The sequence below is a fragment of the Triticum aestivum genome, chromosome 7B, assembly GCF_018294505.1.
Source record: "Triticum aestivum cultivar Chinese Spring chromosome 7B, IWGSC CS RefSeq v2.1, whole genome shotgun sequence".
NCBI lineage: Eukaryota > Viridiplantae > Streptophyta > Magnoliopsida > Poales > Poaceae > Triticum > Triticum aestivum.
Genome location: NC_057813.1, coordinates 392,339,047 through 392,355,298, shown reverse-complemented (window position 1 = coordinate 392,355,298; position 16,252 = coordinate 392,339,047).

Sequence of the window (16,252 nt, the reverse complement as noted above, 5' to 3'; positions counted from 1 at the left end):
AACGCCTCACCGCTCCTGCATGCCGCCCCGACATCCCACGCAGCTCACCTCCCCCGACGCCCCACCGCTCCTGCACACTGCCGGCCTCCTCGAGCTTTTCGGTGTTATTTTAAACAAACACATATTTTCTCATTGCATTTTCATTCAAGATACTTTACACAGTCTAACATAATTTAAAGGAAATTAAAAGAACGGCGCTAAACATCGTCACTAGCCACTAGCAGGTCGATCGCGATGGCGCCTTCACCGTCATCGCCGTCGTCGCTGCTGCTGTCATCCCAGTCGACGGGGCTGTCGTCCTGCTGCTCCATCACCGCCGACGCCGCCTCCTCGTCCTCCGCCGGAGCCATCGCGGCCTCCTCTGCCGCCATGGCTGCGGTGGCTATCTCGGCGGCCTCCCTCGCAGCCGCCGCCGCTTTCGACGTCCGTAGGGTGACGTGCCAACCCGGAGTGTCGTCCGGATCGCCGTCCTCGCGGAGGACCACTTATTCCGACGGCAGCTCCACGGCGGGGTGAACGGCCGGTGCGCGTGCGAGCGCAGCCGCTGGGGGTGCTGGCTGGCGGGAAGCTCCACGGCGGCGCCCCGTAGGCCCGGGCCGTGCGCTGGTGCCGGGGCGCGAAGGCGGCCACTCGCGCTAGTGAGGTCAGGGGTGACGCCGGCCGCTGCCAGCCGAAAGGCGGCGATAACCTCATCATAGACCTTGCCTTTCCAGAAGGCATGACGGCCTATGATGTTGTGGCGACCGCCGATGTTGGTTCGAGCTCCTCCGCCGTCGCACCAGGGCTGAGCGTCGCATAGCCGTCGGCGCTGATCTTCCACTGCCGGGGAAGACTGCGGCCCGGCGGCACGAGGAGGCTGTACCGGCACAGCTCTGCTATCTTCGGATTGCCGGCGACCAGGCGCTTGGGGCATCATCGTCGCCTCCGGACCTGATGCTCCCGTGGTGGTAGGACATCATCAGCGTTGCGCTGGTTTTCTCGTCGCCGGCAGGATGTGGGGTGTGAGGTCGGGTGTGGGGGGCCGGCGCCGGGGCGAGGTCTTATAGCCGTCTGGGCGACGGGAGGTGGGCGGCCGACATTACTACTCATTAATGCGAGCGCCTCGGGATGGGATGCGACGATGGGGCAGGACGGCGGGGGGTGGAAGCCGAGGTGGCTGTCGACGGGACGGGGCGTCGGGGGTGACAGATGACGTAGTTTGACCGGGCGACCCGCGTCGGTTTGACCAGGCGACACGCGTCGGTTTGACCGGACGACGCGGTTGGACGCCGCATGTCACGCGGGGTACGCGGGGTGACATCACGTTTTACCGTCAGCTGGCAGATGGCAAATCCTCCCGCTAGCCACCTAATGGGGCTAACGTCTCTTTTTGCCGTCCAAGTTCTTTGCCATCTGCCACCGACGGCAAAGTGCCTTTGTCGTCCGCTTTGTGGAAGCAGACGGCAAAGAACCTGTTTACCGTCACTCTCTTTGCTGGGTAGGTTTGTCATCGGTGGCAGACGACAAAGAGGTTTGCTGTTGGTGGCGGACGACAAAGAGGTTTGGCGTCCGCTCTCGGTGCCTTTTCCGTCCGCGATGGCAGACAACAAATAAGCTGATTCCTGCAGTGGGACATTAATCACAACATCATGCTTGACCAAGTTATCATTCCAGCCACGATAAAACATTTCTGGTGAATCTCCTGTTTTATCTCTGTGTTGTGTGGATGTAAAAAAACAAAAGTTCTTGGCCGAAAATCATCCTTCTACATAGAGGACACTATGGTCCTGTTTTATGTAGATCTTTCCCTAATAATAAAGCATGTGGTGACTCTCTGGGTTCACCGTCACAATACGCTTCTTCCCGTGAATTACGCTTTCAGTTTTTTTTTCACCGTCATCCTCTTTTTTTCACTTCTTTGGTCTCTTTGGCCTCTTCCAACGAGGTGGTACTATCCCCTGCCCCTTCCAAGATTTGAGAAATATTACAATTGTGAACGAAACAAAAAATTTGCTGGGCAGGTTTGCCGTCGGTGGCAGACGACAAAGAGGTTTGCTGTTGGTGGCGGACGGTAAAGAGGTTTGGCATCCGCGATGGCAGACGGCAAATAAGCTGATTCCTGTAGTGGGACATTAATCACAACATCATGCTTGACCAAGTTATCATTCCAGCCACGATAAAACATTTCTGGTGAATCTCCTGTTTTATCTCTGTGTTGTGTGGATGTAAAAAAACAAAAGTTCTTGGCCGAAAATCATCCTTCTACATAGAGGACACTATGGTCCTGTTTTATGTGGATCTTTCCCTAATAATAAAGCATGGAGTGACTCTGCTGGTTCACCGTCACAATATGCTTCTTCCCGTGAATTACGCTTTCAGTTTTGTTCACTGTCATCCTCTTTTTTTTTCACTTCTTTGGTCTCTTTGGCCTCTTCCTACGTGGTGGTACTATCCCCTGCCCCTTCCAAGATTTGAGAAATATAACAATTGTGAACGAAACAAAAATTTTGCTAGGCATGTTTGCCGTCGGTGGCAAACGGCAAAGAGGTTTGCTGTCGGTGGTGGACGGTAAAGAGGTTTGGCGTCCGCTTTTGGTGCCTTTCCCGTGCACGATGGCAGACAGCAAATAAGCTGATTCCTATAGTGGGACATTAATCACAACATCATGCTTGACCAAGTTATCATTCCAGCCACGATAAAACATTTCTGGTGAATCTCCTGTTTTATCTCTGTGTCGTGTGGATGTAAAAAAACAAAAATTCTTGGCCGAAAATCATCCTTCTACATAGAGGACACTATGATCTTGTTTTATGTAGATCTTTCCCTAATAATAAAGCATGGGGTGACTCTGTGGGTTCACCATCACAATACGCTTCTTCCCATGAATTACGCTTTCAGTTTTATTCACCGTCATCCTCTTTTTTTTTCACTTCTTTGGTCTCTTTGGCCTCTTCCTACGAGGTGGTACTATCCCCTGCCCCTTCCAAGATTTGAGAAATATTACAATTGTGAACGGAACAAAAAATTTGCTGGGAAGGTTTGCCGTCGGTGGCAGACGGCAAAGAGGTTTATTGTCGGTGGCAGACGGTAAAGAGGTTTGGCGTCCGCTTTCGGTGCCTTTCCCGTCCGCGATGGCAGACGGCAAAGAGGTTTGCCGTCGGTGGCAGATGACAAAGAGGTTTGCTGTCGGTGACGGACGGTAAAGAGGTTTGGCGTTCGCTTTCGGTGCCTTTCCCGTCCGTGATGGTAGACGGCAGATAAGCTGATTCCTGTAGTGGGACATTAATCACAACATCATGCTTGACCAAGTTATCATTCCAGCCACGATAAAACATTTCTGGTGAATCTCCTGTTTTATCTGTGTGTTGTGTGGATGTAAAAAAACAAAAGTTCTTGGCCGAAAATCATCCTTCTACATAAAGGACATTATGGTCTTGTTTTATGTAGATCTTTCCCTAATAATAAAGCATGGGGTGACTCTGTGGGTTCACCGTCACAATACGCTTCTTCCCATGAATTACGCTTTCAGTTTTTTTCACCGTCATCCTCTTTTTTTTCACTTCTTTGGTCTCTTTGGCCTCTTCCTACGAGGTGGTACTATCCCCTGCCCCTTCCAAGATTTGAGAAATATTACAATTGTGAACAAAACAAAAAATTTGCTGGGAAGGTTTGCCGTCGGTGGCAGACGGCAAAGAGGTTTGCTGTCGGTGGCGGACGGTAAAGAGGTTTGGCGTCCACTTTCAGTGCCTTTCCCGTCCGCGATGCCAGACGGTAAATAAGCTGATTCCTATAGTGGGACATTAATCACAACATCATGCCTGACCAAGTTATCATTCCAGCCATGATAAAAAAATTCTGGTGAATCTCCTGTTTTATCTCTGTGTTGTGTGGATGTAAAAACCTGGCCAAAAATCATCCTTCTACATAGAGCGCACTATGGTCTTGTTTTATGTAGATCTTTCTACGATAATAAAGCACGGGGTGACTCTGTGGGTTCACTATCAGAATACGCTTCTTCTTCCCGTGTATTTACGCTTTCAATTTTTTTCACCGCTATCCTTTTTTTTCTACTTCTTTGTCTCTTTGGCCTCCCCTTCCAAGATTTGAGAAATATTAGTTGTTGCCTGTGGGGTTTGAACTCTAGACCTTCTAGGCTTTCACAATGACCCCGACCAGCTAAGCTAGCTATCAACTCTGTTATGTAACATGATGTACATTATCTTATGGCCAGAGTTGATGGAGACTAGGAAGTGAACAAGGGTATATTTGATATACAGGTTATTGATGTGTGCCTTACTAGTGTTTATAGTAGCCCCTGAGTCCACAAATAGTTTCGCAACTCACGCCACCTGGAATACCACAATGTAATGGTGTGTCCGAACGTTGTAATCGTACTTTAGTAAATATGGTGCGATCTATGATGTCTCTTATCGGTTTACCACTATCGTTATGGGGTTATGCATTAGAGACAACTGCATTCACGTTTAATGGGGCACCATCTAAATCCATTTAGATGACACCATATGAACTATGGTTCAACATTAAACCTAAGCTGTCGTTTCTTAAAGTTTGGAGTTGCGATGCTTATATGAAAAAGGTTTTCAACCTGATAAGCTCGAACCCAAATCGGAGAAGTGCGTCTTCATAGAATACCCAAAGGAAACTGTTGGGTACACCTTCTATCACAGATCTGAAGGCAAAACATTCATTGCTAAGATTGGATCCTTTCTAGAGAAGGAGTTTCTCTCAAAAGAAGTGAGTGGGAGGAAAGTAGAACTTGATAAGGTAATTTGTACCTTCTCCCGAATTGGAAAGTAGTTCATCACAGAAATCAGTTCCAGTGATTCCTACACCAATTAGTGAGGAAGCTAATGATGATGATCATGAAACTTCAGATCAAGTTACTACAAAACCTCGTAGGTCTTCCAAAGTACAGTCCGCACTAGAGTGGTACGTAATCCTGTTCTGGAAGTCATGTTACCAGACCATGATGAACCTACGAACTATGAGGAAGCGATGATGAGCCCAAATTCCGCAAAATAGCTTGAGGCCATGAAATCTGAGATGGGATCCATGTATAAGAACAAAGTATGGACTTTGGTTGACTTGCCCGATGATCGGCAAGCCATCGAGAATAAATGGATCTTCAAGAAGAAGACTGACGCTGATGGTAATATAACTGTCTACAAAGCTCGACTTGTTGCGAAAGGTTTTCGACAAGTTCAAGGGGTTGACTACGATGAGACTTTCTCACCCGTAGCGATGCTTAAGTCTGTCCGAATCATGTTAGCAATTGCCGCATTTTATGATTATGAAATTTGTCAAATGGATGTCAAAACTGCATTCCTGAATGGATTTCTGGAAGAAGAGTTGTATATGATGCAACCGGAAGGTTTTGTCCATCCAAAAGGTGCTAACAAAGTGTACAAGCTCCAGCGATCCATTTATGGACTGGTGCAAACATCTCGGAGTTGGAATAAACGCTTTGATAGTATGATCAAAGCATATGGTTTTATACAGACTTTTGGAGAAGTCTGTATTTACAATAAAGTGAGTGGGAGCACTACCGCCTTTCTGATAAATATATGTGAGTAACATATTGTTGATCAAAAATGATATAGAATTTTTCTGGAAAGCATAAAGGAGTATTTGAAAGGAGTTCTTTAAAAGAAAGTCCTCAGTAAAGCTACTTACACATTGAGCATCAAAATCTATTGAGATAGATCAAGACGCTTGATAAGTTTTTCAATAAGTACATACCTTGTCAAGATTTTGAAGTAGTTCAAAATGGAACAGTCAAAGAAAGAGTTCTTGCCTGTGTTGCAAAGGTGTGAAATTGAGTAAGACTCAAATCCCGACCACGGCAGAAAATAGAAAAGAGAATGAAAGTCATTCCCTATGCCTCAGTCATAGGTTCTATACAGTATGCTATGCTCTGTACCAGACCTATTGTATACCTTGTTCTGAATTTGGTAAGGGAATACAATAGTGATCTAGGAGTAGATCACTGGGCATTGGTCAAGAATATCCTTAGTGAGAACTAAGGAAATATTTCTCGATTATGGAGGTGATAAAAGAGCCCGTCATAAAGAGTTACATCGGTGCAAGCTTTTACACCGATCCAGATGACTCTAATTCTCAATCTGGATACATATTAAAAGTGGGAGCAATTAGCTAGAGTAGCTCCGTACATAGTATTGTAGACATAGAATATTTGCAAAATACATACGGCTCTGAATGTGACAGACCCGTTGACTAAGCTTCTCTCACGAGCAAAACATGATCACACCTTAGTACTCTTTGGGTGTTAATCACATAGCGATGTGAACTAGATTATTGACTCTAGTAAACCCTTTGGGTGTTGGCACATGACGATGTGAACTATGGGTGTTAATCATATACAGATATGAATATTGGTGTTAAATCACATGGCGATGTGAACTAGATTATTGACTCTAGTGCAAGTGGGAGACTGAAGGAAATATGCCCTAGAGGCAATAATAAAGTTATTATTTATTTCCTTATTTCATGATAAATGTTTATTATTCATGCTAGAATTGTATTAACCGGAAACGTAATACATGTGTGAATACATAGACAAACATAGTGTCACTAGTATGCCTCTACTTGACTAGCTTGTTGATCAAATTTGGTTGTGTTTCCTAGCCATAGACATGAGTTGTCATTTGATTAACGGGATCACATCATTAGAAGAATGATGTGATTGACTTGACCCATTCTGTTAGCTTAGCACTTGATCGTTTAGTATGTTGCTATTGCTTTCTTCATGACTTATACATGTTCCTACAACTATGAGATTATGCAACTCCCGTTTACCGGAGGAACACTTTGTGTTCTACCAAACGTCACAACGTAACTGGGTGATTATAAAGGAGCTCTACAGGTGTCTCCAAAGGTACATGTTGAGTTGGCGTATTTTGAGATTAGGTTTTGTCACTTCGATCGTCGGAGAGGTATCTCTGGGCCCTCTCGGTAATGCACATCACTATAAGTCTTGCAAGCAATGTAGCTAATGAGTTAGTTACGGAATGATGCATTACGTAACGAGTAAAGAGACTTGCCGGTAGCGAGATTGAACTAGGTATTGGGATACCGACGATCGAAACTCGGGCAAGTAACATACCGACGACAAAGGGAACAACGTATGTTGTTATGCGGTTTGACCGATAAAGATCTTCGTAGAATATGTGGGAGCCAATATGAGCATCCAGGTTCCACTATTGGTTATTGACCGAAAACGTGTTTCGATCATGTGTACATAGTTCTCGAACCCGTAGGGTCCGCACGCTTAAAGTTTCGATGACAATTTTATTATGAGTTTATGTGTTTTGATGTACCGAAGGAGTTCGAAGTCCCGGATGAGATCGGGAACATTACGAGGAGTCTCGAAATGGTCGAGACGTACAGATCGATATATTAGACGACTATATTCGGACTTTGGAAAGGTTCTGAGTGAGGTTCTGAGTGATTCGGGTATTTTTCGGAGTACTGGAGAGTTACGGGAATTCGCCGGGGAGAAGTATTGGGCCTTATTGGGCCATACGGGAAAGAGAGAGGGGCTGCCTAGGACAGGCCGCGCGCCCCCCAAGGCCTAGTCCGAATTGGACTAGGGGGAGGGGCTGCGCCCCCTCCTTCCTTCCCTTCTCCCTTCCCCTTCCTTCTCCCCTACTCCTACTAGGAAAGGAGGAGTCCTACTCCCGGTGGGAGTAGGACTTCCCCCTTGGTGCGCCCTCCTCTTGGCCGGCCGCCTCCCCCCTTGCTCCTTTATATACGGGGCCAGGGGGGCACCTCTAGACACAACAACAATTGATCTCTTGATCTCTTAGCCGTGTGCGGTGCCCCCCTCCACCATAGTCCTCGATAATATTGTAGCGGTGCTTAGGCGAAGCCCTGCGACGGTAGAACATCAAGACCGTCACCACGCCGTCGTGCTGACATAACTCTTCCCCGACATTCTGCTGGATCGGAGTCCGGGGATCGTCATCGAGCTGAACGTGTGCTAGAACTCGGAGGTGCCATAGTTTCGGTGCTTGATCGGTCGGGCCTTGAAGACATACGACTACATCAACCGCGTTGTTCTAAAGCTTCCGCTTTCGGTCTACGAGGGTACGTGGACAACACTCTCCCCTCTCGTTGCTACGCATCACCATGATCTTGCGTGTGCGTAGGATTTTTTTTGAAATTACTGCGTTCCCCAACAGGAGGAGCACTTGTGTATCCAAAGTGACAATCATGAAATATGATACCAAAAGAAATTTGAAGTATAGAAATTGTCAAAGGATATGTTTGAAGGTTTTCATGCTTCCTTGTCTTCAACCACCGTAGTGTAGAGACTTGGCGATGTGAGTGAGTTGCAATCTCATAGATTTAGATTCATCCAAGTACCTACAAGGGTTAGATAACATGCAAGGGTCCAAATATATCCAAGACATATGATTATCATCATAAGAGAAATATCAAGAATTAGTCAAAGGCTCATGCCTTGCATGTATCCAAATGGAGTTCCTACTCCAAGTTTGAAGCATCAATGATGTTCAATTCACCTCTCAACCGACAAAATACTTTCTCATCAAGCGGTTTGGTGAATATATCCTCCAATTGCTTACCGGTGCGAACATGCTTAAGATCAATATCACCTTTAGCAACGTGATCTCGAATGAAAATGATGACGAACCTCAATATGCTTAGTTCGAGAATGTTGCATGGGATTGTGAGCAATCTTAATAGCACTTTCATTGTCACAAAGCAATGGAACATGTTTCACATATATCCCATAATGTTTAAGAATTTGGGTCATCCAAAGTAATTGAGCACAACATGAACTGGCGACAATGTATTCCGCTTCGGCGGTGGATAAGGATACTGAGTTTTGTTTCTTGGAGGACGAAGACACAAGAGATCTACCAAGAAATTGACAAGTATCCGAAGTGGACTTTCTATCAACCTTGTCTCCGGCATAGTCCGAATCGGAGTAGCCAACAAGATCAAAAGAAGACCTCTTAGGATACCAAATGCCAAAATTAGGTGTATGTATTAAGTATCTCACTATCCTTTTCACGGCCTTAAGATGACATTCTTTAGGGGCCGCTTGATATCGTGCACACATGCACACACTTAGCATAATATTGGGACGGGAGGCAAATAGATATAACAATGAACCAATCATAGAGCGGTAAACTTTTTGATCGACCGATTCACCATCTTTAGTCAAATCAAGATGTCCACTAATAGGCATGGGTGTATTCATACCTTTGCATTCTTGCATATTAAACTTCTTGAATAAGTCCTTGGTGTACTTTGTTTGAGAGACAAAGGTACCTTCCTTAGTTTGCTTGATTTGCAACCCAAGAAAGAATTTGAGTTCACTCATCATAGACATCTCAAACTTCTCCGACATTAGCTTTCCAAACTTCTCACTAAAATGAGGGTTAGTCAAACCAAATATGATATCATCAACATAAATTTGGCACACAAATAATTCTCCATTAACCCTTTTAGTGACAATAGTAGAATCAAAATTTCCAATCTCAAAGCCTTTTTCAATAAGGAACTTGGTCAAGCATTTATACCACACTCTAGGAGCTTGTTTAAGACCATAAAGAGCTTTGTGAAGTTTGTAAACATGATTGGGTTTCTTAGGATTAACAAAGCCGGGAGGTTATTTAACATAAACTTCCTCCTCAATTTCACCATTTAGAAAAGCACTTTTAATGTCCATTTAGTACAAGGTGATATCATGGTGATTAGCATAGGCAAGTAATATGCGAATGGACTCAATTCTAGCAATGGGGGCATATGTCTCACCATAGTCCATACCTTTGACTTGAGTGTAGCCTTGGGCGACGAGACGTGCTTTGTTGCAAACTACTTTTCCATATTCATCTTGCTTGCTGCGAAACACCCATTTGGTACCGATGATGTTGTGGTTGTTGTCGGGCTTCTCGACCAATGTCCACACTTGGTTTCTCTCAAAGTTGTGTAGCTGTTCATGCATGGCATTTATCCAATCCGGATCTTCCAATGCTTCTTCAACCTTCATGGGTTCAATGCTAGAGATGAATGAATAATGTTCACAAAAATTAGCCAAACGAGATTTAGAGCGAGTGATTCTCCCGGTTTGGATATCATTGTAGATTTGCTCGACGGGATGGTCTCTGGCGACTCTTGCTCGAACTCGTGAGAGCTTTTGTTTTGGTCGGGGTGGAACATCTCCTTCATCATCTTGTTTTTCTTCTTGGTCTTCTTCATTGTTGATGTTGTCGTTCCCTTGTCATGGTGGAGAAGGAGGTTGATGAGGTTTATCTTGGTGTACTTCCTCGATTTCTTCATCTTGGTGTGTCCCACTTGTGGATGCTTCTGTATCAACTCTTGGTTCACCTTGTCGTGAGGTAGAAGCTTCCACTTGGACGGACGAGGTACTCTCCTTCACCTCCGTTGGATGGATCTTGCCAATAGACAAGTCTTCGATTGCTTCTGAAGGGTCTTTGTCTCCTACATCAATTGGCAATTGCTCTACTTGTGAGCCATTAGATTCATCAAACTTCACATCTACCGTCTCTTCAACCTTTCGGGTGAAATTGTTGTAGACACGGTAAGTGTGAGAGTTTGAGCCATAACCAAGTAGGAAACCTTCATGAGATTTAGGAGCAAATTTAGAACGACGATGCTTATCAAGAATGTAGCACTTTGAGCCGAATACTAATGAAGCAGATAATGAAGGCTGAGCTTCTTTTATATAAGCAATACCTGCTCTTTTTCTTACTGAAAGCCTATCCTACGGCCTACAACACTCAATGTACACGCTTGAGTGTACTTGCATATTATAATGACACATCGCAGTCACTCACTAATGTGCATCAGAACCGTGATAAGGTTGGTTCATTTTAATCCATAACGCACAAGGTAACATGTGCACTACCATAGTTTTCTTTTCCTATTGGAGTAAATTAAACTTTGATGAAGTTTTACATTTACAGTTGGCATTGAATGGAAAACATAATTTGTACCAGGTGCTGAATTGATGAACTATGATTTGGTTAGTTCTACCTTCTGTTGATTTTAAAATTGCTCTGAACTGTTGGTACTTAAAGACATGAAGCAAGGTCCAGAGATGCCTGGTATATTTCAGCTGCTATATTTAACATGTATGCTTAATATAATTTTAGCATAAATTTACGTTTATGTTTACTCAGTTGGCCTTCATGCTATGTTTTTTAGTGCGTTCAAAAGGGGCTTGCTAAGCGGCCTGCTAGAGTACGTGATGATCAAGCTTATGACCTTGGGATTGATCATGTTCATCATAAATAGGTGGACAATGTGACCACAATCGGCAATGGTGGCGAAGAGGAGAAGTGGCAATAGGAATGGGTCGCTAGGAGGATCTGTGTCGCTAGGAGGCTTGTATTTCTCCCGTTGCAACGCACGGACACATTTACTAGTAAATTAATAAATAATTATAGAAGCTTCCAAACCCCAATTGATGTTTGTAGTAAAAGTCGATCTCTTCAACATGAACGTCAGTCAACACGATTCTGCTGGCAAACGTCTGTGGCTGCCTGGACTTCGTCGACCACATTCATTTCTGTGGAGACTTCCGTCTGTCTGATCGACATGCCCCCAAAGTAAGGCACCCACCATGCCTCGATATGATAAGATTGGATATGCTCTCCTTTCATCAACCGTTCAATCCACCCTCAATCCGTTGACCTTCGACCATCCAGTCTCTTGCAGTTCTGGCTCTTCTTCTTTATGCTTTCAACTTTGTGAATTGCGACACCATCTTTTTGTCAATCTAACTATTTTGTTAATGTTGTATCTCTGCTCCTTTATGCTCTTAACTTTGTGGATTTTGACCCCATCTTGTGTTTTGCTTCCACGATCTTGAATTTTTTTTTGCGAGAAGATCTTGAATATAATATAGAGGCAGATTTGAATGTTTAAAAATGTTATCTATTTAAAAAAATAAAGTTATATTTTTTCCCGACTAATATACGAATGTAATTTCTTTATTTTTTTGACCCGCACACCGTAGAACAATCGTTCTACGGTAAATTTTATAAATAAAATAATTTACAAAAAGGTGGGGAGACTAAGCTCCAAGAAAAGAAAAATTAACCTATTCCAGTTCTCGTGAATAACAACATCATTTTACATGAAATTATCTACAAGGAACTTTTTGAAATTCTTCCAGATTCTTTTCCTTGATCTTAAACTGCAGATTCTTCAGTTCCAGTTTCATTGTATACCTCTAATTAAATACCGTGGGGTGTGGTCCTGAATACCTTACCATTCCTTTGAATCCAGATGCTCCAGCATCCAATCATAATTATTTCTATGGCTGTCTGAATATGTATCTGTTTTGAAGCTAACTGAATATCTTTGAAGACTGAGGTGCCCCTTTTTATGTGTGGAATAAGAGAATCCCAACATTGCTGCGCAAAGTGACAATCCCAAAGTAGATGATAAACAGTTTCTTCAGCCTGCTGGTCACAAATGGGGCAGTGGGAATCCTGGAGGTGCATTCCTCTTCTGATGAGTAAAGATCTTGTAGGGATGCTGTTGTGTGAAATTAGGCACAGAAAGATTTTGTGCTTGAGCCTACTATTTGATTTCCAAATTTGCTTGAAGAAAGGCTTTTCCTCATGCTCTCCTAGAAGTTGCTTGTAAGCTGCCATTGATGAAAATTTGTTGAACTGTCCCAAATACTTCCAGCTATCTTTTGCCTCATCAGTGAGATCCGGGCAGAGATCAGGCAGAGTTAAGAATTGTTCATGAGCTTGCACTGATAATGGCAGATGGAAATTATCAGTCCAGTCCTCTTGATCCACAAATTGCTTGAGAGAGAGTTTATCTTTTTTTAGTAAAGGAATGGGGTTCTGGGTAAAGCTGATCCAGGGGCTGAGGTCTCCATTTATCATACCAAAATGAGGTTGCAGCTCCATTACCAGGTGTACAGGTTGCTATCTGTTTATAGGTGGGGATCAGATTCGGGATAGCTTTCCACCAAAAAGAGCCTTCTTTATTTCGTTTCAAATGGCCTCTCAATATAGTTACTGTAAAAATCTTAGTTGTAGTTTTTCTTGTGAATGCAGTTTTGATCCATCTATAACTGTATATAGTATGGGGACTTCAAAAATAGCTGCGTGCACTTTAATTCTGTTGCTTTTTTAGAGAGAGAAATTCTCTTCTTTGTATGTCCATATGCATCTGCATGTCCGTCGAGAGGAGAAATTGATCCTAGTCTTGCATGTATACGTGTTGGGAACGGTTTCTCGTAGTCTCGCATGAGTCCGTGTTGTATACCATTGCTGATTGCACGTGGCCTTCCGTTCTAACTTATGCGTACTACATTAAGCCATAGCATTTGTAGGAAATAAATCGCTGAAAATTGAAGGCCGACCTCAGCTTCTTGAACCATTTCTTGGATAAGCAACAACACAGTGTATATACTAATCTCTGCTGCAAAATTTTGCTAAGAGTAAATAAGTGTAAGAAAAAGCACATAATGATTAGATGCCGCATTTCGCCAATGCATGATTCAAATACAGAAAATAAAATCCCATAGATGAAAGGAAACAAAATAGGTGGGTGCAATAGTAATTTTGTATACCATCTCCAAATGGCATTATGCAGCAATCAAAGGTATATAAATGCAAAATAAATATATGTTACAACAATTTGTCAAAAGACAAACAGAGAAAAGCACAAATATGTACTGCATGATATAACTTACTTCACACCGCAAATCAATTCATGAATCAATTAATATGTACTGCATCGCAAAGAAAAATAGCAGGTAAAATTGTAACATATTTAAGATATGCATATATTGAATCCTCATTCCAACTCGGTCTCACCGAATGCAATAGACTGATCTAGGTTTTCTATCTTGGTGCTACCGATTAGATCCATTCGGTCTCACCGAGTTGCTGTAACTGGCTACAGTTTCGCATCTCGGTGCCCCAGATTAGATTCATTCGGTGCCACCGATAGCGCCTCGGTATATATACCTCATGTACCCGTACGGTTGAAAACTTCTTCAAACCGCACGAGCTTGCGCCCCAACACTGCTACCCCTTGGTCTCCGGATCATCTCCGTCTCCGTCAGTGCACCTCGGCCGCTGGTCTTCGTCGCCGTCAATGGATTTCCTGCACCGTTGCCGCCATAGCGAACCACCACCAAGTTAGGGTATAGTTCGACCCTTTGTGCTATCTATTTACTCTGATTCATTGCACAAAGTAAAATGCCTGTATTCTTCACACGTATGAAATCTTTCTATCCGGCAAAGAATCCTTTAGAATAGATTTGATGCAAAATCTTAGTGTTAGGTTTCCGCCAAACCCATCTCGGACTGACCGATCTGAAGATTTCGGTCACACCGATTGGCCATGGCCATTGCACTCAGTACAACTTGGTCTGACCAAACTGTACTGATCGGTGAGACCGAAAGCACTTTCTCAGTGAAACCCTAGCATCTCGGAGTCACCGAACTGCGTCTCGGTCTGACCAAAACTGCATGTTTAGACTCTGATAGTGCTTCGGTGTCACCGAGATTGTCAAATCGGTAGCTCCGAAATGCTTTCTGCAGAAAACTAAAGTTAAGGTTTTATTTCAATTTTTGCAAAAACCAGCTATATTTTGTGATGCTCATCTACTCTACCCACACCCATCTATTCACAGGGCCAGCTGCAGAGATGTTTGAAACCAGTGATAGTCAGAATAGGTCAGAGAAGGAAGTTAATCTCAGTGAAGGCACTAGCCCTTCTGGTAGCTATGATGAGGGAAGCAGGAGCGCTTCCAGCAACTTGCCTAAGGCAACTACCAGGCAAAGAAAGAAAAGAACTTCTGAGAGTGAAGATGAAGACTTTGTGGTTTGTAACACCCATGATGCGGCTATATCTCCCACGTGTCGAAGCACGACTTAGAGGCATAACCGCATTGTGGTTTTGTCGCAAGAAGGGTCATCTTCACACAATCCCATGTAATGAACAAGACTGGGATAAAGAGTTGGCTTACAATCGCCACTTCACATAATGAACATAAATAAATCATACATCATTCAGAGTACACACGTAGTCCGACTACGGACGAAGCCAAAAGAAAAGAAGATAACCCAACTGCTAGATCCCCGATCGTCCCAACTGGGCTCCACTGCTGATCAACATGAAACGAAACATAGCAACAACTAAGATCTTCGTTGAGCTCCCATCTGAGCTCGGTTGCATCATCTGCACTGGTATCATCGGCACCTGCAACTGTTGTGATAGTATCTGGTGAGTCACGAGGACTCAGCAATCTCAAAACCCGCGAGATCAAGACTATTTAAGCTTATGGGAAAGGAAGGGGTAAAGTGGTGAGGTTGCAGCAGTGACTAAGCATATATGGTGGCTAACATACGCAAATAAGAGCGAGAAGAGAGCAAACGGAATGGTCATGAACTAGCAATGATCAAGAAGTGATCCTGAACTCCTACTTACGTCACACATAACCCAAAACCGTGTTCACTTCCCGGACTCCGACGAAAAGAGACCATCACGGCTACACACACGGTTGATGCGTTTTAATTCGGATCTAGTGTCAAGTTATCTACAACCGGACATTAACAAATTCCCATCTGCCTATAACCGCAGGCACGGCTTTCGAAAGTTTATACCCTGCAGGGGTGTCCCAACTTAGCCCATGATAAGCTCTCGCGATCAACGAAGGAATAGACCTTCTCCCAGGAAGACCCGATCAGACTTGGAATCCTGGTTTACAAGACATTTCGACAGTGGTAAAACAAGACCAGCAAAGCCTCTCGCTGTGCCGACAAATCCCGATAGGAGCTGCACATATCTCGTTCTCAGGGCACACCGGATTGTCCAAACTTCCGGTAGGCCAGCCCAGAGTTGCCCCTGGTGGCCACCGGCGGCTGACAGGTTGGACCAACACTCACGACGAGCACTGGCCCGGGAGGGTAAAATAAAGATGACCCTTGAGTCTGCAGAACCCAAGGGAAAAAGGCTTAGGTAGGCAAATGGTAAAACCAAGGTTGGGCCTTGCTGGAGGAGTTTTATTCAAAGCAAACTGTCAAGGGGGTCCCATAAATCACCCAACCACGTAAGGAACACAAAATCCGGGAACATAACATCGGTATGACGGAAACTAGGGCGGCAAGAGTGGAACAAAACACCAGGCATAAGGCCGAGTCTTCCACCCTTTACCAAGTATATAGATGCATTAATTAAATAAGACATATTGTGATATCCCAAA